The following is a 24,951-nucleotide window of genomic DNA, read 5'->3' on the forward strand; positions in this document are numbered from 1 at the left end:
TTTTTTTCCCTTCCTTCCCATATGTTTATCTGTTTTGTTTCTTAAATTACACATATGAGTGAAGTCATATGGTATTTGTCTTTCTCTGACTGACTTATTTCACGTAGCATAATACAGTCTAGCTCTATCCACATCACTGCAAATGGCAAGATTTCAGTTTTTGATGGCTGAGTAATATTCTGTCATATATATCACATGTGATATATTTATCACATCTTCTTTATCCATTCAGCAGCTAATGGACATTTGGACTCTCTCCATAGCTTGGCTATTGTTGATAATGCTGCCGTAAACATTGGGGTACATGTACCCCTTCGAATCTGTATTTTTATATTCTTTGGGTAAATACCTAATAGTGCAATTGCTGGATTATAGGGTAGTTCTGTTTTTAGTTTTTTGAGGAACTTCCATACTCTTCTCCAGAGTGGCTGCACCAGTTTGCATTCCCACCAGCAGTGCAAGAGTGTGTTCCCTTTTTCCCGTATCCTCACCAACACCTGTTGTTCCTTTTTAAAAACATTTTTTAAATGTTTATTTATTTTTGAGAGACAGACAGAGCATGAGTGGGGGAGGGGCAGAGAGAGAGGGAGACACAGAATCTGAAGCAGGCCCCAGGCTCTGAGCTCTCAGCACAGAGCCTGACACAGGGCTCAAGCTCATGAACCACGAGATCATGACCTGAGCCAAAGTTGGACACTTAACCAACTGAGCCACCCAGGCGCCCTGACACTTGTTGTTTCTTGTGTTGCTAATTTTAGCCATTCTGATGGATATGAGGTCATATCTCATCATGGTTTTGATTTGTCTTTTTCCCTGATGATGAGTGATGTTGAACATTTTTTCATGTGTCTGTTAGCCATCTGGATGTCTTCTTTGAAATATTGGGACTTCATCAAGATAAAAAGTTTCTGTGTAGCAAAGCAAATAATCAATAAAACAGCCTATGGAATGACATATCTGATAAAGGTTTAGAAATAAAGAACTTAGGGGCGACTGGGTGGCGCAGTCGGTTAAGCGTCCGACTTCAGCCAGGTCACGATCTCGCGGTCCGTGAGTTCGAGCCCCGCGTCAGGCTCTGGGCTGACGGCTCAGAGCCTGGAGCCTGTTTCCGATTCTGTGTCTCCCTCTCTCTCTGCCCCTCCCCCGTTCATGCTCTGTCTCTCTCTGTCCCAAAAATAAATAAACGTTGAAAAAAAAAAAAAAAAGAAATAAAGAACTTATCAAATTCAACACTCAAAAACCGAGTATAACCCAGTTAAGAAATGGGCAGAAGACATGAGTAGACACTTTCAAAGAAAACATCCAGATTTTCTTTTTTTAAATTAGAGAGAAAGTGTGAGTGCACAAACATGTGAGTGGGGGAGGGGTCAGAGGGAGAGAGAGAATCTTTTTTTTTTGATTATTTTTTTTAAATTTAATTTTTTATTTTTTTAAATTTACATCCAAATTAGTTAGCATATAGTGCAACAATGATTTCAGGAATAGATTCCTTAGTGCCCCTTACGCATTTAGCCCATCCCCCCTCCCACACCCCCTCCAGTAACCCTCAGTTTGTTCTCCATATTTATGAGTCTCGTCTGTTTTGTCCCTCTCCCTGTTTTTATATTATTTTTGTTTTCCTTCCCTTATGTTCATCTATTTTGTCTCTTAAAGTTCTCATATGCATGAAGTCATATGATTTTTGCCTTTCTCTGACTGACTAATTTCACTTAGCATAATACCCTCCAGTTCTATCCACGTAGTTGCAAATGGCAAGATTTCATTCTTTTTGATTGCTGAGTAATACTCCATTGTGTGTGTGTGTGTGTGTGTGTGTGTGTGTATATGTGTGTGTGTGTGTGTGTGTGTGTATATATATATATATACACACACACACACACCCCTCCCTCTCTCTCTCTCTCTCTCTCTCTCTCTCTCTCTATATATATATATATATATATATATATATATACACACCACATCTTCTTTATCCATTCATCTATCGATGGACATTTGGGCTCTTTCCATACTTTGGCTACTGTTGATAGTGCTGCTATAAACATGAGGTTGCATGTGTTCCTTTGAAACAGCACACCTATATCCTGTGGGTAAACGCCTAGTAGTGCAATTGCTGGGTCGTAGGGTAGTTCTGTTTTTAGTTTTTTGAGGAACCTCCATACTGTTTTCCAGAGTGGCTGCACCAGCTTGCATTCCCAGGGAGAGAGAGAATCCTAAGCAGGCTTCATACTTAGCATAGAGCCCCGAAATGGGGCTCAAACCCATGAGCCTTAAGATGACCTGAGCCAAAAATCAAGAGTCAGACACTCAACCAACTGAGTTACCCAGGTGCCCCTAATTATATTTTAAAAGTCATCTTTTAGTGCTGGATCAGCCAAGGGTTGTTGCTCCTAAGGGTTGTGAACCCATAAGAGAAAGCCTTAATCAAGGGTCAGAGTAAGTAAAATCTTGCAACCAGAGAAGTTAGGGTTTGAAAGACCCAGGAGAGCAGCATCAACCTGGCATCATTTCTGTTCTTGTCAGCCAGGATCTTAGATTTCCATCTATTTTTAGTGGGAATAGGCTAAATAAGGAAGCAGGAGGAACGAACGACTTCAGACCAGCGGATGTTCATTAGGCCTCTGTAGGACCAGCTGCATATAGACATAATCCCTACCCTTAAGGAACTTAGTAGTTCAGTGGACAAGGCACATAAAAGGTCAATATAAGTGGCACCAGGAGGAAGGGATTCGTTTAGTCACCGGCGGGAAGGAAGAGTGTGATCAAGATGAGGGTAAGGTTTCACAGAGGAAATGATGCAGATTTAGGTTTTGAAGTATGAAAAAATTGTGGCTTTTTTTTTTAAGTTTGTTCCTTTTGGCCATCATGAATAGTTTTTTTTTTTAAATTTTTTATAACGTTTATTTGTTATTGAAAGACAGAGAGAGACAGAGTATGAACAGGGGAGGGGCAGAGAGAGAGGGAGACACAGAATCTGAAGCAGGCTCCAGGCTCTGAGCTGTCGGCACAGAGCCTGACGCAGGGCTCAAACTCACAAACCACGAGATCATGACCTGAGCCGAAGTCGGACGCTTAACTGACTGAGCCACCCAGGCGTCCCATGAATAGTTATTTTTTAAGTGGACAAGCCAAAGGAAGGGCATTCCAACGTAGAGGGATCAGCATGTGCCAAGACTGAGAGGAATGAAGCAGTATGTGCAAAGTTCTGTGCACATAACTACCAACTTGGTCATTTTTGCTGTGCGTGGTAGGGCAGGATGAGCAGCGGCAAGGTGAGACTGCAGAGACTGGTCTCCAGAACTAGCCCTTGTAGGGATGGATCTGCCGTTGCTCTGCACACCAGATCACCACAAACTTAGTGGGTGTTTAAACAACAATAATTTTGTTATTACCTCTCATGGTTTTGGAGGTTTTGCTTGCAGTCTTCTCATGTAGTTTTAGTTAGGTGGTGGCTGGGGCTGGAATCATCAGAAGGCTTCCTCCTCCCATGTGTGGTACCTGAGCTGGGGAGATTCAAGCATCTGGGGCTCCTGTGGTCTGCTGCTCTCACTCCATCCTCCCCCCACCCCCCCCCCATTATTACTCCCTGTGGTCACTCTAGCATGGTGGTCTCAGGGATTGCTGGATTTCTTATCAGGTGGCTCAGGACTTGAAAGCCAGTGACCCTAGAGAGGCTGGCAGAGGTTGCATGGCCTTTATCTAACCTAGCCTTGGAAGTGAAGTACCCTCACATAGGCCACATTCTGTTCCTTGAGGTAGTTAAAGGGGCTCTTCTGATTTAAGGAGAGGAATATTAGACAGTTTGCCAACTTGTTTTGAAAGCATGAGCGTTATAAAGAAACTTGAATTTTATGCTATGGGACAGTTTTTCCCAAACTTAATTCATTGCTTACCATCTTCACAGTATTACCATGGCCTCTTAATACCTGAACTGTTATTTACATGATGTTTAAATCAGCTCACTTTTGAACTTAAATTTGTTTTAAAAGGAAATGTTATCTCACTTTCTTAAAGTGGAAAATCAATATTACTTGTGATACACACAAGGTAACTTTTAAGTAAATACAGTGAGGACAAAAAGTTTTAGCCAGGGGCGCCTGGGTGGCTCAGTTAGTTAAATGTCTGACTTTTGCTTTCCACTCAGGTCATGATCTCACAGTTCATGAGATTGAGCCCTGAGTGGGACTCTGTGCTGATAGTGTGGAGCCTGCTTGGGATTCTCTCTCTCCCTCCCTCTCCTTCTCTCTCTGCCTTGCTCACACACACTCTTTCTCTCTCTCAAACTTATAAAAAAGAAATTAAAAAAAATATTTAGCTAGATACTGCTGCCTATGAAAGTCTCTTTTAAGAGATCAAGTGGTTAGAGCTAGAGCTAGCAGCAGCGTGTGGAGACTTTCTATTGAATCGAGTGAGAGGTTTGCAAGAACAGGTGAACGACTCAATCACCTTGTGATTTCATGCCGCAGGGTGCCTGCCCTATAGTTCTTTACTGCGTTCTGGGAAGCACTGCTGTGGGCCGTGGAGCCACTAAAAGCACTTGAACCCTGGAGTGATACGGTGAACTTGCATTGCAGCAGGATCACTTTGGTTGAAGTGTAGGAAATAGGCTTGTAGAAAGTAAAAGTAGAAGCAAGGAGATGGTTCTTAGGGGATTATGGCAGTAAGTCAAGCCAATTGATGATAAACTCTGCGTGAATAAGGGGCAGGGGAAAGGAGGAGGTGAACCTGAGGCATTAAGGAGGCAGCATTGGCAGGGCCAGACTGAGTTGGAGTAAGAAGGAGAAGGAGAAGTCAGAGATGACTTGTAGAGTTGGGGAAAAGTGGAGAAAGTTTGTCGGAAAAGTACAAGAGGCAAAAAGTGTTTTATTAGAGGTGGAGTAGAAATGATGAGTTCAATTTTAGGCCTTTCTTTTTCTTAAAATTAAAAAAAATTTTTTTCTCTTAAATTTTTTAACATAAATTCACTTGGCACCCCATGGATTTGTCTGATTGTTTCTTTAGGGTGTTGTGTAGCTTCTTCCTCTCTCCCCTGTACTTTCTGTAAACTGCAGATTAGATCTAGAGGCTTGATTAGATTTAGGATAAGCATTTTTGGGGGGAGGAGGAAACCCTTTATAAATAATGCAGCAGATCAGAGGCACATGATGTCTGGTTTTCCCACTATTATTGATGCTAAACTTGGTCACTACTTAAGATAGGGCCAGCCAAATTTCTCCATTGTAAAATTACAGTTTTCATTTTATAACAGCAGATAATCTGTGGGTAACCTTTGGCACTGTTCCCCATCAATCTTTCACTTAAGTGGTTTTATTTTTTCAACTTTTTATTGTGGAAAATGTCAAACATAGACAAAAGTAGAGAGAATCAAAGATGAACAGCTATACATCCATCATCCGTCTTCAGCTATTATTAGTACTTGGCCTAACTTGTTTTATTTCTATCCTTGTCTGCTACCTCTCCTCCTTCTCCACTGGATTTTTGGAAGCAAATTGTAGGCATCATACCATTTCATCCATAAATACTTCAGAATGTCTTTCTGAAAGACCTTTCAGACACATTTTGGACACGTTGATTTTTGATCAGTAGATTTTAGTTGCCCTCAGAAGGTACAAAGGATGCTGATGGTTGAACTGATCCAGAGTTAGGGCTTTACAAGTAGGTGCAGTGGAAGGAGAAGGGGTTAGTGATTTAAGGATGTGATGGATCATGGATTCTTGCTTGGAAGTTCATACTGCGAATCCTTCAGTGGTCTGGCCTCACAGCCCCTCAATCTGTTCAGCTCTAAAGACTTCATCTTCTATCCTCTTCTGGTTTCATCTTATAGCATGACCATATCTTTGGCCTCATCACCTAGAGATGTTCCACTTTCAGCATCCTAAGCTCTGAAATTGCTCTCCCTCTCTAGTCTTCTGGATGCTTACACATCCCACTCTTCATTGTCTCCTCTGGATAGCTGATTCTCTCATGTTTCGCTGCTTGTAGAGCCTCTTAGTGCCCTCAGGACTGCCTGCTTATTTTCTCATTCAGCCTGAACCCCAAAGATAAGAATTCCAGTCATGTACTGGATTATCTGATTTCCCTTCCTCTCTTCTCCTTCCTGTGCTCTTCGGTCCTTGTGGGCTCCATAATGAGATTTTTCTGCTACAGCCCTAGATTTCTGAGGGTTCCTCCATTTTTCAGAAGCACAGTTCCTGACCCTTCATTCCTGTCTCAGAAAATTATATGCTTTCCCAGAGAAAAGATAAGACCCTTAATTTGGTTTTCAAAGCCCTCTAAGATCTGGTATTTCTCTTTCCAATTCTCCTTTTCCCTGGTTTACTTCCAGTTAAACTCCCGCCAGGCTGAACATCTTGTTTTCTTTCATATGTCTTCTACTTTATTGCCTCCAAGACTTTGCTCATGTAGTTCCATCCATGCCCCAGTGTAAGGGCAGCCCTCTCTATTGAGTCCCTCCTGCTTCTTCAGTTGGAAGTAATCCCCCTCTACCTAAATCCACAGCGTTTCATCTCTCCAATGGCCCTTAAAATAGTCTTCCTGGTACTTACTATATTTATGTTTCTATTATATACACCTTACTAGAATGTGAACTCTTTGAGGATGGACTCATGCATGAGGCATTTTGGTGTCCCAACCAGTGCTAAGCACATGAATTTGCACATGATGATGTTCACTATGTATTAATTGAATGCACATATGATTGTGTGAATGGAAGGAGGGGAGACTGTTGCCCTGGCTTACTTACCAGAGACTTGTACTTAAAATTTCCTAGCCCTTCTCCTGTTCTAGTGAGTAAAGAATCAGACTTAGCTTGACTTGGCCCAGTAGAGGAATAGACCAAGCTCCTGACCCACATTGCAACGGGCGGAACACAAAGTTTGTCCCACTGTGGGAGCAGGAGCCTTGAGTACCAAGAGTTCCAGCAGGATGTTTCGGGTTTAGGGAGTTAGGCTGGCTTGGCTACATTCTGTGCACTGTAGGGGAGAGGAATTCAAAGTAGTACAGAAAAAGGAAACACTGAGAATGCTCTTGGCAGAGGTGGGAGCAGAGGGATTGGAGAGAATGGTGACCCTGAGGGGAGGGTTTTATTTTCATCAAGTCAGGCCAGTCCTTTTCCTCCTTACCCCCCAGGGCTGAGCCTCAGTTGGATATGGGAAAACATGTGGGCACGATGTTTGCCATTCTTCCTGCCTTGGGACCTTGAGTCATAGTCTAACTCTTCATCTCAAATAACCTCCTGTCTCATTCTGTCCAACTACTGTTTGTCCTTTAAGGTCTGGCTCATATTTCTCTCCCATAGAAACCCTTTCCTGAGCTACTCTAGCCCCTCCACTTCCAACCATTTTACTTTAGAGTACTTTAACTCTGTATCTCACATTTGAATTATTTCCTATTGTTTTCTTGTCTCCCTAAGTTAGTTAGTCTGTGAGCTCCTTGAGTGCAAGAATCACATGTCATGTTTTTTTGTGTGTGTGTCTTTTTTTTTTCTGCTGAAAACAAAGCAGTGACCAGTAATTACCACTGATTTTATTGAGGAGCCTGATACTAGAGCCTGATACTAGAACTTGAGAAGATTATCAGTAACAGAAAAACTGAAGATGGGAAAGGCATGAAGGTTAAGCTTCATGAGCTGGGTCTCCAGAGTTTGGGTCTGGGGAGGCAATGCCTGTTTGTCTTTAACAATCACCTAGTGTACAAGAGAAGAGAGTGGGTTTCCTGAATTCTGGCTTTTGAAGCTCTGAATTCCAACAGTACTCAGCATCCAGGCAGGTAAGGGAATGAGGTGTTCAGGGCATGGCCTCCAGGGAAGAAGAAGGTGGGTTGATGACTGGGGCCTCGCACAGCGGTGGACAGCTTGGGGTAAGCTGGCACCATGCTGGTTCCCCTCGTACGTGGGAGCGTTAGGCACACATGGTAGATTGGTGCTCGAAGGACCCTCACCAGCCTCTTCCCTGAGCTGGAAGCAGAACAGGGAGCAGCAAGCCAGTTGGCTGACTTGCCTTTTCTGCCTTAAAGTACTTTGTTTCTGTTGCTAACAACAGACATGGGTAGTGTAAATAAAACACAGACACACAGGCACATAGACACATATGTAGAGGCTGAAAATTTGAGTTGTTAGGGGCAGGAGGAGGGGCTGAGGTGGAAGGGGACTGAAAATGTGTAGCTAAGTCTCTGAAGATACTTAGTGTGAGCTGGGTCCACTTCCAGCCTTTGAGGATAGAGTAGCTGAGTGAGGGAGCCTGGGCAGTCAGGTAGGGTATGATACTGTCTGGATACCACAAGTTATCAAAGACTAAGTGCTTGTTAACGGTTGGATGCAAAGCTTCACTCAGCCAGATACTCCTCCAAGTGAGATGCTTGTGATCTGAGGGCTGGTGGCAGCTTCTTCTCATCTGTCCTGTCTTTCTTTTAAGGCTTTTTGCTCATTGATCCCTTGTAGTGCTATATGTGGTGTACATTGACCAGCAGTGGTTGTGACCTTTCTAATGGTCTTGACCTGTCCAAGACCCCAGAGGTCTGCACACCTAAACATGTGACTGGTGTTTTGGGTAATGTCCTGAAAGCTGTGAGCTTCCTTAGTATGGACTGACACCCCATTCAGCCTTGTGGGGGGTTGGGGTAATCCTACCAGTAGGATGCTGAACAGTTAGTGCCATAACTAGCAGTTGTGTCTCATGTGAGACGAGCTTTTTAGAAACTTGAAGTCCAGATAGACTGTGATGAGAATAGGTAATGAGGAAGACTGTGAGTCTCCATTGCTGGAAATAATAAATAGGAGTGGGTTAGGTGTTCTCTCTTCCTTTCTTCCTGGATCCAAAAGGCATCTAAGATTACATCTGGAGGACATTTTCTATTTCTATTCAGGAGGAAAAAAGAGTCTGTATTGATATGATATGTCTCATGGAGTTACTGCATTTGTTCCTACAGGAGTTAAAGGCTCAAGGGACAAGTGAATGGGTTACCTATTTTTTAACTTAGAAGGTATGCAAGATTATCCCTATAATAACAGCCATCAGACTTATATTCTGATAATCTTTCTTGAATAGGAGAGAGAGGAATAGAGTTACTATTAGGGTCTGAGAATTGCACATTACCCTGAGGGACCTCAGGAGGTTGCCTCCCATGTGACCATCATCTATGCAGTCACAGTGGCACAAAGTCTTTTTAAAAAGACTTTAATCGCTTTTTAAATGTTTATTTATTTTTGAGAGAGAGTGTGTGAGAGGCAGAGAGAGACAGAGACAGAGACAGAGAGAGACAGAGGCTCAGAAGCATGCTCTGAGCTGACAGCAGAGAGTCCATGGCTTGAACTCACAAACCATGAGATCATGACCAGAGCCAAAGTCAGACACTTAACCAACTGAGCCACCCAGGACCTCCAAAATCTGGGAACTCTTGAGGAGAGTATTGGTCATTTTCTCTCCATTTTCTGGCTTAGGAAGGGTAGTCTAGGGCTATTACTGAATGGGGTTGGATTCAGCCTACCTCTGAAGCTGATAAAACTCCAAAGCAGGAGGCAGCACTACTCCCCAGGTGATCAGAGAGAATGATGGTTCTTGTAATAAAATATGTTCGAAACCACCAAACCTGGGTGGCTTCTTGGAGATGGTTAAGGGAGAGGCATGAAGACCTCGTCCAACTGGACTGAATTTCTCACCCCCTTGTGTTCCCCCACAAGAATCACAGCAAGTTGCCAGTTGAGGTCTGGTCATTGACTCCCCTACCTGCACAGTTCAAGTGAGCAGGGAGGTTTATGTCTCCCACCAGTTAGACGCATGTAGGGCTGTGTTGTTTTCCTTATTGTGTACTCAGTGTCTGGCCTGGTGCCTGGCACAGAGGAAGTGCATAGGCATTGTTTGTGGATTGAGTGGCTTCTCCACCTAAGTCTGAGACCTTAGACTAGGTCTTGGAGCATGGATAGTATTTGGATAAGCAGAAAGGAAGGAAAGACTCCAGGCCGGAAGTGGTTTGAGCACAAAAACATGGAGGCAGAAATGGACATGCTTGCAGCAGGAGGTATTCTGTTCAGAGAGAGAAGTGTGTGTGTGTGTGTGTGTGTGTGTGTGTGTGTGTGTGCAGGTCTGTGTGTCTTTGTGTGGAGGGGAATGGAGGGTGTGGTAGTATGGTGAGGGGTGGTGGAAGAAGAGAAGTATGATTGGTTGGTAGCATTTGACAAGGTTCTGGAAGAACTGGAAGAATCTGGATCTGGTATGGTTGGCAGTTAAGTTGCCCCAAGGGATGGCATGATTATATTGATGTTCCAGGATGCTTGGTCTGTCGTTTATGAGCAGAGAGGACTGGACATGGAAGCATAAAGGGAAACTAGTAATGATAATAGTAATACTTCACATTTATTTAGTGTGAAGTGATAAGCTGGAGAAAAATTGCATAGAAGATGACATAGTTAGCTTCTTCATATTTGGCTATATTTGGCTCTTATTTGGTTAAATAAGAAATGGCTCCAAGGACATCTTCTGCTTCCCAAAACGTGTCCTTGAAACTGCTGGAGCTGGGGCTGTTATCTGACTCGGCTAGGCTGCTGAGTGTCTGCACACTCTCTGCCAGGAACTAATGTCCTTTGGCCTCAGCTGGGGTGTGTCCCCAATCCAGCCAACTGGAAGGTCAGAGAAATTAGCCACTAGAATGTGCCCATTAGTGCTACAAGGGGTTACAACCTGTCACTGGAATCCTAAGCCTGGGAACTGCTTCTCTCACAGGGCTTTTCCAAGTTGGAACAGGCTAACTGTTCTAGCACTGACTGCTCCCTTATTTGGACACTAAATTTTCAGGGTGAGATTGGACTTCTCCTTTGGTTTAGGAGAGTTTTTTAAGGATCTGCTACCCTTTTGAGTGATTTTCAGAGATAACATGACATTAGAGTCATAATTTTCTTCACCTGATTCTTTACTTGGCCTCCAGCCCATCCACTTATAAAACCAGGATGGGGCCCTGTCCGCTTACCTCAGTCTTCCTAGGGGAAAAATGGATTAACTCATCGTGAAGCCAAGAGTCAGGGTGGCTGAGGCTCAAGAGTGACTCCAGGGCTTGGGGGTGACTTCATGTCCAGCCTTGGGGCTTATCTCTTGGCTTTGGGGAATTTACACTGAGCATTGACTTGGTGGAGTTGTAGTTTATCAGCCCAGCTTCAGGTGGGGCCAAGGTGGGGAGCAAGGTGCAGGGAGGGGTGTGAGATAGTGGTGGTGGTGGTGGGTGGTGTGGTGCTGCCAAGGGTGAAGAATCTTCTGTGGCAACTTTGAGAGCATACTTCTTCCCCTGCCCACACCCTACCATAGACAGCTAATTCTTCCAGAAACCTGGCTCTGTCACCTTCTGCCTTTCCTTGTGGTTGACCCCTGCAAACCTCAGGAAAGTAACTGAGCTCATGAGGGTGACATTGGATCCTACTGGAAGAGGGGAAAGCAGGAAGGAGAACATGCTTCTGTCCACAAAGGTGTGCTTTCACTAGTTGGAACTCACTGTGAGGCGGCCTTCAGCCCTTTGGGCAGTTACTGTGGGTTTATAGTGTGATGCTGTATGTGGAAGAGGCTGTAACGCATGGAGACAGGTATGACTGTGGAGTGGAGGCAGGGCCTCCAACCCAACCCCAAGCAGGAGCTAACTGAACTGAAAAACAGTTACTGCCCAGAAAGAAAGCATGTTGGGCAGGGGTAAATTCTGTTTGCGCGACGCCTCACTTAATCTACACAATACTTCGTGGTGGGAACTGTCATCTCCATTTAATAGAGGAGGAAACCGAAGTTTAGAAAGGTTAGGTCACTCATAGCCAGTAGAAGCAGAGTTGGAATTTATAACCAAGACAACTCTTTTCCATTATTCCTTATAGAGGAAACCATGACAAGCTATTAATTTTAATACACTCTTTATTTTAGAATAGTTTTAGATTTACACAAACGTTGTAAAGAGAGAACAGAGAGTTTCTGTAGACCCTACAAGCCATTAAGTTTTTTCTTCCCCTTCTGGTCCATTTCATGAGGATTTGTGGGGGGTGGGGGTGGAATACAGATTTGGAGTAAGGACATTTTCCCCCAAAGATCCTAACTTGCAGATTCTTCAGCTAGGAGTTTTGGAAGTCCATCAAAGTACATAATTTCTCCCCCAGTTCCACTTTGTCCCAGCTCTGCCGGACTAGACTAGACCTGGCTTTTGACTCTAGTTTCAGAGTCAAATACCCTAGTTTCTTCCTTTTTTTTAATATATATTTTTTAATGTTTATTTATTTTTGAGAGAGAGAGAGAGAGAGAGAGAGAGAGAGAGAGAGAGAGAGAGAGAGAGTGTGGGGGAGGGGCAGAAACAGAGGGAGACACAGAATTCGAAGCAGGTTCCAGGCTCTGAGCTGTCAGCGCAGAGCCCGACACGGGGCTCAAAACCACGAACTGTGAGATCATGACCTGAGCTGAAGTCAGACGCTTAACTGACTGAGCCATGCAGGTGCCCCACATGCCCTAATTTCTGATGCTGTTAGTAGAATTAGATAGCAACTGAGTTTCACAGTTAGGGAAGGCAGGTCATGGTGGGGAGGATCTTTAGCCGTTTGGCTCCTGGACATTCTTCTGTCTGATGTGACTGTGACAGGGCAGTGTTAACAGTTTGAGCTGGTGGTTCATGGACTGGAGCTAGAGCCCTCCGGAGGGACACAGGGAGCATCAGTGTGGTGAGGCCTGTTTGCTTGGATGCTCTTGAGTCTGCCTTTGCACGGTGAAGAGTGTTTTGTAGCCATGGCTTCTCTGGGCCCAGGCCTCTGTCTGCAAGCAGGCAGGCTGGCTATGGGCAGGATAATATCCATGGGCAGCTGGTGTCCTTTGTTTTGGGTACCAGGCATATTCTCCATTTAAGGGAAAGGGGTCTACAATCTCCTTGGCTCTGGGTGTGAATGGGCTGGCCCAAAGTTTGCTCATGGCCAAAAGCTGGATGTGCTTTTTCAATGAGATCATTTCAGAATTACATTCCTATGAAATTATATTTCACTCAGGACGTGAAACTGGATTTGTGTAAAAGCATTGGCACTAAAACTCAGGGCTAAGAGCAGGGCAGAAATGAGAATAGGGATAAACAGCCTCTTCTTTAGAAGGAGGAGAAGACAGAAGGAGAGAGAAAACAGTTGTTAAAGGATTTTGCATTTAAAATTGGTACACTGTAAGCATACTCAGGGAGTAGGGATTGCCCTTAGACTGTAGAAAGGCAGACACGATATTTGTTGTCCCACCTGCCTGCCGCTTCCAGGCAGTAGGGGCTCATTCTCCCACATATTTCTCTCTCAGAGCTTGTTCTGTCTCTGTCTCTCTGTCTTTGTTTCTCTCTCATTGTCTCTGTCTCTGTCTCTCTTTGTCTCCCTCTGTCTCTGTCTCTCTGCCTCTGTCTGCCTGTATGTCTCTCTCTCTCTCTCTCTCTCTCTCTCTCTCTCACACACACACACACACACACACACGGCCCTTTCATGCTGGCAGTATGAGATTATCATATTCTGTATGATTCTGATTTGTATCCCTGTGTAAATACTGTTCTCTTAGCTCAGAATGTCATTCTCTCCATTTATCTGCCTCAGAAACTCCAGTCACACTCTAAAACTCATTCGCCTTCTCTGAACTCTACTGTGCTGCCCTGAGACAGTTATTTTCTGGTACTTCTGTGCTATCACTCCTTTGTGCATCCTGCTCTTTTGTACTTCTCATTTCTTGTATCTGGAGGGGAAGGATATTTCACCCAGTAGCTTGTGTGGTGCTTCATCAAGAGTAGGTGCTCATTAAATGATTGTTGAAGGAAGGAAGTGAATAAATGAAGACTTGGATATAAGCAAAAGTTGAGTACTGCAAACAGGGTGAGCTACAGAATGGTGGCTAACACAGCATAAATGACCTCAGATGCCAGGAGACTAGAGTCAGACTTGCAGAAAAGGTGATGCATGGGGCACCTTAGTGGCTCAGTTTGTTGAGCATCCGACTCTTGATTTTAGCTCAGGTCATGATTCCAGGGTTGTGGGATGGAGACCTGCATCAGGCTCCACACTGATACTGGAGCCTGCTTAAGACTCAATCTCAATCTCTCTCTCTCTCTCTCTCTTTCTCTCCCCTCCCCCTCTCCCCCTTTCTTCCTCTCCCTCACTCATGCTCTCTTTCTTTCTCTCTCTCCTCAAAAAAAAATGTGCAAAAAAGGGGGGGATACATACGTATGCACACAAAAATAAAAGTTTGAAGGTTAGATGATGCCACTTCCTAGTAAACTGTGCAAAGCTACAGCAGGATAGAGAGGAAAGAGCTCTAGATTTGGAATTGGGGATTCTGCTGGTGGTGGTAATAATACTCATAATTATTAATAACAACAGCAACAATAATAACATAATAACAGCATAATCCTTACTGTGACCAGACGCCATTCCAGGCACTTCCTTACTATAAGCCCTGTGAGGCAGCTTAATTAACAATTATTAATTGTTGACATATGAAGAACTGAGGTCACATAGCTACAAAGTAGTTCTAGGTCTGGTTCTGTACTTACTAGTTGAGTGACCTTGGGATAAGACAGCCTCCCTAGAGTCTCAGCCTTTGTTAAATGCAGAAAATACTCCTGCCTGATAAAGTCTGTAGCATGTGCAACTCTTGGTCTTGGGGTCTTGAATTTAAATCCCATGTTGGGTGTCAAGGTTACTAAAAAAAGAAAAAGTTGGAGAATATACTTATGGCATTTAACCTCTGAGGCTTGCTTGGTAGACTCCACTGAGATAATAACATGTGAAAGTGGTTTTGAAAACTATAAAGCACTCTTAAAGTACTTTGAACTAGTGCTCAGGAAGAAGGGAAACTTGTATAGTAATTGTGGTTTAGGTATTGGGCTCATACTTAATGTGTATGCTGCTGAGTGTGGGGCCACAATTGTGCTTCACAGGTTTCCTGAGCTGGCTTGTGGCAGTATCTTTGAGTATATTTATAATCGGGATTTGAGGGGTGCCTGGGTGGCTCAGTTGGTTAAGCGTGTGACTCTTGGTTTTGGCTCAGGTTGTGATCTCATGGTTTCATGGGTTCAAGCCCTGTGTCAGGTTCTATGTTGGTAGCATGAAGCCTGCTTGGGAGTCTCTCTCTGCCTCTCTCTCTCTCTGCCTCACCCCCATTTTCTCTCTCTCTCTGTCTCTCTCTCTCTCTCTCAAAAATAAATAAATAAACTTCAAAAAAATAATCAGGATTTGAGCTGTCATTAATGAATTAAGAAACCAGTTTTTATTGGAGATATATATGTGAATTATCACTAAAACAGATTCTTAGGGCTAACCAGCCCTTCCTTTCTAGCCAGCAAAGTAGTGTAAAGCAGGATGGTGGGCATTTGCGTGGGGGAGAATTACTCTGTTGGGCCCTTAGGAGCAGTGAGACCACTCAGCTGGTGGCAGAGAGGCTGGCTCAGAGAAGAGGCCTGTGTCAGCTCCCACAGCCCAGCTGCACAGCAGCAACTGGAGGATTCTGTTGGCCGGTGGGTGTGACCTGTTTTTCTTCAGGTGAGAAATTTGTGGGGCATCTTAAAAGTTGATGTATATTGCTATTGCCTTGATAATGGAGATTGTGTCCAAGAAAATGGTCCATTTTTTGGAACATTGGGCTCCTCGATGTGCCACGACTTAGGTTTGTGAGTGAACTGTGCTGAGTCAGGCAGTGGATAAGGAAGAGGGGTGAAGGGCGTGGAATAGGGGTGTCTCCATGTGCAGCCAAGGAAGAGTGGTGTGGCCCTTCTGAAGCCAGTTGCTAACCGATATTCTCTGGACATCTTTAGAGCCAAGCAGCCTCCTCCGTGAGGTCTGAGCTCAGAGTGCCTCCAGCCTAATAGCTGCCTGGATTGGCCATGATGCCTGTGTGAATAATTATAGGTCACTGAACAGAACCGCTAGTCAGCTACATCCCTCAAAAATGCCTAATTGTAGGCTACAAATATGAAAATATACAAAAGATTAGATGCATGTCATACCCCATTACAGAGAGCAATGGCATGAGTCAGATGTGACTTGGGTGGCTTTTAGTATGTGAAAGCTGCTTGGTGAGCATGCTGGCTGGCCCAGAAGAATGCAGGAGGAATATTCCCCATGCTTCTCACAAGGAGACTAGGGACTTAGGTGAGAAAATACATGCTGAGACATAGCTTGCTCTTTGTATCTGCACTTGCAGATAAATGAATGTGATTTCCTGAAGGTAGATTTGATTCCTCTTTGGGAATTGTCTCCATCAGTTTACAAACCACGTTAGAAAACGTCACATTTGAGTCCAGCACTCTTGGCATTTGTGAGTCCAACATTTTTGGATTTAACCATTTCTACCACCCCTGGAGTCTTGTGAAGTGTATTAGTTTGTAGATTGCTGATGTTAACCTTAAAAATAAAACTTACTTTGCCATCAAAATGGGTTTATTCAGGAATAGCAGAGAATTACAATTCAAGACAAACAAGCTACCACAAAACCATACGCAAGTCCAAAGAACAAAGGAGAGGAACACTCTTTTATTGAGGAAAAGGGGAAATTGGGAGGGGCTGTTATAAACAAAAAGTCCATTGGAGTATAGTGGTTTTTCATTGGCTGAATTGTGACCTCTCATTGGCTGGGCTGTTGCTGGGAGAAGAGAAAAACCTTTCTTCTTCCTGCTGGTCTAGTAAAGTAGCTGAAGTAGTGTGGACTTACTTTTGGGCCTGCAATTGTGAGAGCTCCCACTTCTGGCCTCCTGACTCCATTTTAAATGAAGTTTCTTTTTATTAATTTTCATACTGAGGTCCAAGTGTGAAACATGGTGCTGCAAGGACTCAGGAGAGCAGGGTGCTTTGAGTCTGTCTTTGTGCTGAGCATTAGCATGTCTGTTGAGCTGTGTTGATCTCCATTCGGAAAGATCTGTGCATTTGTGAGGAAGGTAAAATAGGTTAGGATAAGAATTCTTTTTTTCCTAAGGTTTTCTTTTTAAGGTTTATTTGAGAGAGCGAGAGAGAGAGAGAGAGTGCCAAGTGTGAGTTGGGGAGAGGCAGAGAGAGAGAGAGAGAGAGAGAGAGAGAGAGAGAGAGAGAGAGAGAGGGAGAGAGAATGAGTGAATGAATTCTGGGCAGGCTCTGCACTGTCAATGTGATACAAGGCTCGAACTCATGAACTGCGAGATCGCGACCCAAGGGGAAGTCAGACGCTTAACTGACTGAACCACCCAGGCACCTCAGGGTAAGGATTTTTTTTTTTTTAATGTTTATTTATTTTTGAGAGAGACAGAGACAGAATGCAAGTGGGTTAGGGGCAGAGAGAGAGGGAGACATAGAGTCCAAAGCAGGCTCCAGGCTCTGAGCTGTCAGCACAAAGCCCGACGCAGGCTTGAACTTAATAACTGTGAGATCACCACCTGAGCCGAAGTCGGACGCTCAACCAACTGAACCACCCAGGTGCCCCTGGTAAGAATTTTTAAAATGAGTCTGTGGAGTAGCTTGTGAACCCCCTAAAAGGAAAACCCTGAAATGGGAGACAGAAATGTATGTTCCTACAGGGTTTCTGTGGGGGTTATTGGGGTTTATTAGATAGCCACAGGGCTCTGTGACTCAAAGTGAGTAACTGCTGTCCTCTAAAGAGTGGAGATTTGGGACAGTTTCAGTACACATCCCCTTTGATATGAAGGCTCTACAGTATACTTGACAGTTACTGCTTATTCTGACCTAAGATGGTTTTCTCTAGTTTGTACTTTTTTTTGGTCATATGAATGAGTTAGCATCCTTGAAGAATGCAGATTTTCCTTCAGAGAAACTTCAAATTGTATTCCAAAGCCTCTGAGGGCAGTTTCCAAATGAGAGTTTCAGAAATGCTTTGACAATGTATTGGATGGAATAAACATTTAGGCCTTTAAGGACTACTTTGAAGAGGGTAACGTCTGGGTGTATTGTGTATTTGTGTATCATTATTGTTAAATAATCTGCTTCATTACCTGTAGTTATAACTTTCATGCCCTCACCAGTTGGAGCCAAGCCTACAGCCCTAGCACAAGCTAGGCAAAGAAGATCTTAGAATTATTTCTTTGAAAATTGCTCTATAGTAACTATGTTGTCATTCAGGTGGCCTCTAGCAGGATAATTGCCTGATGGGGATATGATAAGCTCCTTGAGAGAAGTGAAAGCATCTGAAATACCTCATGTTACCTGTCAGGACCATACTTACCTATTGCTGGCTTGAGGGAGCTTGGGTTCACGTAGAAGCCTACTTTACCAGGTGGTGGTGAAACGGGGGCTTTAATAAATGTTCAGCCTGGTGGCTTGCTCTGGTCTGATCTGGTCGAGCACCCTGCTGTCTCTCAGTGGGAGGCCCCTCCGCAGCTGAAAAGGCAGCCTTAGCTTAGTCTAGATTTCTAGGCTTTTTAAGTAGCAGTAGAAGTGGTAGGTAGGGTTCATCTGTGGCCTTTGGGGTCTTCTTTCCTCTCAGTTTCAAATTCTTTAGTCAATTCTGAAACCAAGGAATCTGAATATGGAAGGGACCTTACATGCCATCTGTGCTAAACTACAAAGCAGGGCGAGAGGGGAGATAGACTAAGTTTATCTACCTTATTCACTGCTGTGTCCATAGCATCTTAATTAAGTGAATGGCATGTAGTAGGGATTCAAAAAATACTTTCTGGAAGTGAATACTTTCTGGAGTGAGTCCCTATGAACACCAACAACTTCAGACCATTGCTATTGCTTCATTAATTCATCTATTTGACAACTATTAATAAGCACCTACTGTGTGCTATTTACCCTGAGTTCTGGGATATACTACGGTGAACAAGATAGTCCTTGTCTTCAAGAGCATAGTTTGTAATTGAGAACATTGGTAATTAAAAAGAACTTAAAGTCTTTAATTGGAATTTAAGACTAAAAAATTCTTCCTCATTTTCTCCGTTCTGGATCTTCTTATGTCTGAGGTCTCTTTGGGGGCCGTAGAAAACACATATAATCCCTTTTTCACATGAGAGCCTTTCGGAATTCTCAAGGCAATTATCCTCTTCCTCCATCCCCAGTCTTGCCTTCTCCAGGGTAAACATTCTCCATTCCTTTAGTCATTTCTCCCATCACATGCCTCTGAGTGCCCCCTCCATCCCGGTTGCTGTCCTCAGGATGCGGTCCAAACTGAGTCTGTCCATTTGACAGTGTGGAGTCCAGAACTCAATACAGTATCCCAAACATTAAGTTCCAGGGAACACTCCAGCCTGGAGCCTTTCCTGCGTTTCTTTTTTTCTGTGTTTTCTCTGGGCCCAAGCAATGGCCGATGGAAAGAGAAGGTCCTGGACTTGGCCAGACTCAGAACATCTTCATATCTGGCTGGCTAACCCTAAAAGTGAAAACTTTGTTTTGTCTTCTTTCTGCCTTTGCCCCCAACCCCTACCCCTCTCCCTTGATATGGACAGTCTATGTACAGCCTTGCTGCCTGCCAGTGGCTTGCCTTTCCTTTTCTGAGTCACTGCCCTTCATTACCAGGGAAATTAGCATGAAAAAGCAAATTCCAGTTCTATAACTTTATTCTGTTCTAGCCCTTTGTCACATTCTGTACCCCAACCCCCACCAAAAATGACAAAAGTTGAGTCTTGTGACATCACAATAGTTAGCTATTGTATCAAAGGCCATGATGTCACCAACGGAGGATTATAACTTCAGGGAAGAATGGAGGGAGGGAGTGTAGCAGGCTGGAGACTCCTTAGGAACAAAGGAGTTATTTTTATGCAAATCTTCACCCAAAAAGCAGCAGTGGCCTTTCTATGGATGGGCTGTCTGTCAGTGGAAGCCCTCACCCAGATTCCCATTGCTCCCTCCCTCTGTGGATTAATGGTTTGGTTTGTGGACATTGCCCAAGCCTGAGCATGTGTGGAAGTCTCCTGCTGGCGGGCTGGCTTCTGGGCTGGCTTTGGGTTTTGTTCATGAAGTCAGTACTGAATAGAGCTTTTTAGGGAGGGAGTTCAGAGGAGAGCCTGGGAGCCTGGGGTGAAGCTGACACGGATGTGCACAGTCTCCGGGTTGAGAGAGAGCTGATGTGCAGCCACTTGTCTTCCGGCAGAGGGGCAGCTGTTCTGTCGGGCATCGTGTGCCTCCGCGTGCCCTCCATAGACCTGAGTGCTTGCTGCTCACCTGTTTCTGGGGCAGGGTTGGGTGTGCCCTGGGGACTCCTTTTTGGCTCCTGGATGCAGAGATGTAAAAACACCTGCTGCAGATGTTCCCAAACGTTCTCAGTTTGTGGGCCCTTTATATTTCAGTAATTTTTTCAGTGTCCGTAGACATTTAGGTCTAAACAATTTAGTAAGTACTTATATCCTAACAACTGACTACCCATTTGAAAAAATTATACACCTAAATGGAAAGGAAACATACTTTTATTTCATAAATAATTACAGTTACTAACTAGTGGGTCATACTGGGCCCTGTACCATGTCTCACATCTTAGTATGGGGACAGATGGTAGCTACACTTGTAGTGAACATGGCATCATGGATGAACTTGTAGAATCACGATTTATACACCCGAAACTATTGCAACATTGGTCGTCAACTAGTCAAAAAACCCCTCACAGCTTGGAATCAGATTGAATATTGCCATCCTCATTTCCTGTTCTACATTGCTTTTCACATGGTACTCGCTTTTTATCACTGCAGCTGCTGAAAACCCAGCTTCACCAAGAAATGGCATCACTAAAAAGAATGTAGTGTGATCTGATGTTAAAACTGTGAACTCGTGGGGTGTCCGGCAAATGTTGAATATTGCTCTGTTTCCCTCAAAAAAATTAAAATATCTTGTATTTTACTGTGAGTTCATTGCAGTGCTCTAGGATACCTCAGCACACAGTTTGAGAATCACAGACCTGCAATTGCCAAGCAGCACTTGCTTTGTTTAAAGGAGGAAAAAGAGGCAAATTCTGTCCCCATAATGACTCTTAAAGAAGTTGGACAGATGGATGGACAGAGTTCCCTTACCTGCAGTCTCTGCTTCAGCATGACTGCACTTTTTGGGGAAGGCCTTTCTTTGACCAGGGTCTGTCTTTGTGAGAGTTTCTGTTCCTGAGTGGGGAAGAATGATGAAGAGAAAAGGCCTGAAGAGCAGCAAGAGAGGAGCATCTCTTATATTTATTTTGTGCCGATTCAGGGCCCTCTGAAGTAGTTGGCTTAAAGAAAAATGGGATTTTTAACACAAGAATTTGGGGGCCAGGCAGGGGACCTCTGCTAATATCCTTTTCAAACTCTATCCGCATACAGCGGGGCTGCAGGTGTGTACTTGGGATAGAGGATGGCTTCCTGCCGCAAGATATGACAAAGACCAAGGGACTGATGTGCTCTGGTATCAATTATGGAGCTCAATGCTAACCCTTCTCCAGACTCTGGTGTCTGCCACTTACTGTGTATCCCTGGGCAAATTACTTAGCCTGAGCCTCAGTTTCTTCACCCGTAAAGTAGAAATACTGACAGATTAAATGAGATAAATGCATGCATAGAGCCAGCAAAGTCTGCTGTGTATGTACACTTTCATCTACTACCTTCCAAAATTGAGGAACAAAGGGCTTTTCTCCAAAAGTGATCTGGCCAAGATCTGCAGTATGAGAATAAATCTACTTCTTCATGATAATTCTATGTATCTAATGTTCTCAAATCTTCTGAGCCCCTTTAACCTGTGTACACACTCCGTGGATTCCTTTTTCATTCTCTAAATGACATTTAAAAAATGAACAGAGTTCTTATTTAATGTAGTTAATTTATCAGCGTTTTCCATTAGGTTGTCACTTTTTGTGTCCTGTTCCAGAAATCTCAGCCTCCTCCAAGGTCTGTCTCTTTGGCTTTTGCTCATGGTTTTTCTTCTGTTTTCAGTGCTCCTCTTCTGTCTTCTTTATCTTTCCCAAGCCCTGCAAGACCCAGCCCAGTATCACTCTCTGTCTTCTCCAGATGCCCTCCTAAAATCCATTCTGGCCACCTGATTAGGTGTCCTTCTCCTTGTTCCCAGAGCTCTGTGTTCATACTTCTTTCACAGCTCTTGTTACATTGTACCAGAATCTTTTTTAATCTAACTCAGGCAGGATAGGATAGCTGCTCAAGGGCAAAGACCAGATTAAAGCACAGTGGTTTGGGGGCTTGGCTGGGAAGATAGTCTCAAAGGGTTTGAGTAAGTAAATAATTGAAAGCCTTAGGTGCCCACACCTGGCCCTCTTCTCTACTTCTCTGACAGTATTTCCCAACCTATCTTAACCTGTTCCCCCTTTGGATGAACATAAAAATCTTGTGGGCAGATCGTGAATCCCCCAGGGAGTGTAATCCTGATTGAGAGTTAACTACATTCTAGTGCTTCACAGAGGTCTGTTCAGTAGTATCCAAAATGTAGACATGAGAAAAGAGAGGTCCTATAATTCATTAAGATCCATAGAAAGGACCATTGCATTTTGCAGTAAGAAAGTCCTTGTAATCTTTGCAGAGAGCAATTTCAGGTCAGTTCTTAGGCTGCAGTCACCCCTGCCCTGAATCTTTTGGATGCTCAGAGGGCTGGTCCTTTTTGAGTTTTCTAAGTGGGTAGGATTGTTGCAGGTAGGGTTAGACTCTGAACTGGAAAGGCTTGTGGGGTTGGAAGACGGGCCTGGATAATGGAGCCTGAAGCTGTTCACCCTGTCCAGGGAGGGCCACTCTGAGCTGGTGGCAAATTGTTTTCATTCAAAAAATATTTTTTTAGGGCCTACTGTGTGTCAGGCAGTGTTCTAGCCACTGAGGACACAGATTATGAACAAAAATCCTTAGCTTATATAAACATAGTAAGTGGGGGAAAAAAAGTAGTATGTGAGATTGCAATAAATGATATGGAGAAAAATAAACCAAGAAGTGGGGAATAGGAGTGGTGAGGGGTCACAGAATGGAGGAAGGTTATTTTTGGTTTTGTTTTTAAAGATTTTATTTTTAAATAATCTCCACACCCAACGTGGGCTCAAACTTGCAACCCCGAGATCAAGAGTTGCATGCTCTACTGACTGAGCCAGTTAGGCACCCCAGAGAAGAATTTTTTTTAAGTTTTATTTATTTATTTTGAGAGAGAGAGAGAGAGAGAGCACATGCTGAAGGGGTAGAGAGAGAGAGAGAGAGAGAGAGAGAGAGAGAGAATCACAGGAACGTTCTGCACCATTTGTACAGAGCCCAATGTGGGGCTTGAACTCATGAACCATGAGATCATGACCTGGGCTGAAATCAAGAGTCAGACGCTTAGCCGACTGAGCCACTCAGGTGCCCCAAAGAAGGTTTTTTAGTGGGAATTTTGTTAATACTAAGTTTTTACAGTGTGGTCAGGGAAGGCCCCATTAAGAAGGGGACACATGTGACCCAAGTCCTGGAAGAAGAAGGAGCAGGCTTTCTTGCGGGGTGTTCTCTAGTTACAGGGCATGGCCAAGTATGAAGGCCCTGAGGTAGCACATGCTTTGGGTGTTTGAGAAAGCAACAAGGAGGCAGTGTGGCTAGTGTGGAAAGAGTAAGGGGAAGAATAGTTGAAAGGAGGTCAAAGATCTCATGAAGGGCCTTGTGAGTCATTTTACTTATGAGTAAAAAGACTTGCTTTTACTTTGGGAGCCATGTCAGGGTTTTCAGCAGAAAGGTGACAAGATCTGCACTAATGCTGGTGGTAGGTTATTGAGGGTCTGCTCTGATAGTTACTGTTTTCTCAGTGAAACAGGAAGCAAAGTCAGCTAGAAGAGTAAGAAAAAGGAAAGAGATTTTAAGATTGAGAATGGGGGAAAGCTAACCCACTGACTAGAGACTTCAAGTGTGTTCCCTCTTGGTTCTGAGTATCCTCTGTTTTTTGTAGATGGCTTCTCATTGGTCTCTGTGTTCTCATTATAGAGGTGGGATATTCTGCCTAATGCTACAGATAGAAGAATGGAAGTATGGAGACTTGTGCAGTCCCTTTGGCCCTTACTATTCCCTAGTCTTCTTCTGAGAAAGTTGGCTTGTGGGTGGTGTGTTTTTTAGAGCAGGGAAGGCATCTTTCCATCAGTCAGGTTGAGTTCACCTAGACTGGAAAGCATGGGAAGGGGGAGAAGGAGGTCAAGATTTAGGATCAAGAAAGGCTTCAGAAAGAAGTTGACACTTGAGTTGAATATTCAAGAAAGAGTGGGGGAGGAGGACATCAAGATAGAAGGAATTGGTTGAACAAAACCTTAAAGACATGAACATTATTGGCATCTGCGGGAAATGGCAACCAGTCTGCTGTGGCTGGCCGGAGGAAGGCACTGTGTGAGACAGGTCTGTGGCCTTTGAATCATCATCATGATTATGGGATCCACTTCTTGCCAAAGTGAACGAGGGCAGTGGTTAGCCCCAAGGAGCAGGGCTCTTTGTGGGGCAAGCCTCTGTTCTACTTTCTTTTTCCAAGTGCTGCCAAGTCATTCGACAGAGCAGGCTCTGCTGTCCTGGCAGAGTTGGGTTCAGCTGCTTGCTGACAGGCTGAGTTTCCAGACCAGCTGAAACAGCCATGTCTGGGTTTTTAAAACTATCTTGGAAGCCACCAGATTTCCTTTGGCCTGCAATTGCCTAACAAGCCCTCACCCCATTTCAGGCTTTCAGGAAACATTTAAACCCAGCTTCCAACCTCCACAGAATCTGTACTGAAGTGGAGAAGGACCATCTGGCAGGAAAAGGGATTGAAAATGGTTGAGGTTGAAAACCCAAACTTCTAGGCCTCTTTGAGGAGGAGGGTTGGGAAAGAGGATGTGGGAGTGATAAATGGACAGTGAAAAGATGGAAAGAGCTTATTTTTTTTCTGATTATTATTCAACAACAACAACAAAAACCATCTTTTCCTGTGGCTGCATGAGGAAGATTTCAGCCTCATGGTGACCTGTAAAAACACCCAGCATTTCTGACTTCCCAGCAAAACAAATCTCAGTTCCTCTCCACTTGACCAGACTTATGATTCCCTTGACATTTTTGCTTGAAGAGCTTTCTGGACCTAGAATCTGAGAACCTGGG

At 44.0% G+C, this 24,951-nt stretch overlaps 1 protein-coding gene and 1 long non-coding RNA gene across 10 annotated transcripts in view; one reads left to right on the forward strand and one right to left on the reverse strand.

The window, feature by feature from the left end:
• The window catches only part of DENND2B (DENN domain containing 2B), a 177,425-nt gene that overhangs the window by 88,097 nt on the left and 64,377 nt on the right, over positions 1–24,951 (forward strand). The window lies entirely within an intron of this gene.
• Positions 16,471–19,601, reverse strand: LOC128311831 (uncharacterized). Its single transcript, XR_008290474.1, has 2 exons — positions 18,162–19,601; positions 16,471–16,868 (listed from the first exon to the last, which is right to left on the reverse strand). It is a non-coding gene; the product is annotated as an uncharacterized LOC128311831 (long non-coding RNA).

This window comes from Acinonyx jubatus, chromosome D1 (genome assembly GCF_027475565.1).
Source record: "Acinonyx jubatus isolate Ajub_Pintada_27869175 chromosome D1, VMU_Ajub_asm_v1.0, whole genome shotgun sequence".
NCBI classification, from domain to species: Eukaryota; Metazoa; Chordata; class Mammalia; order Carnivora; family Felidae; genus Acinonyx; species Acinonyx jubatus.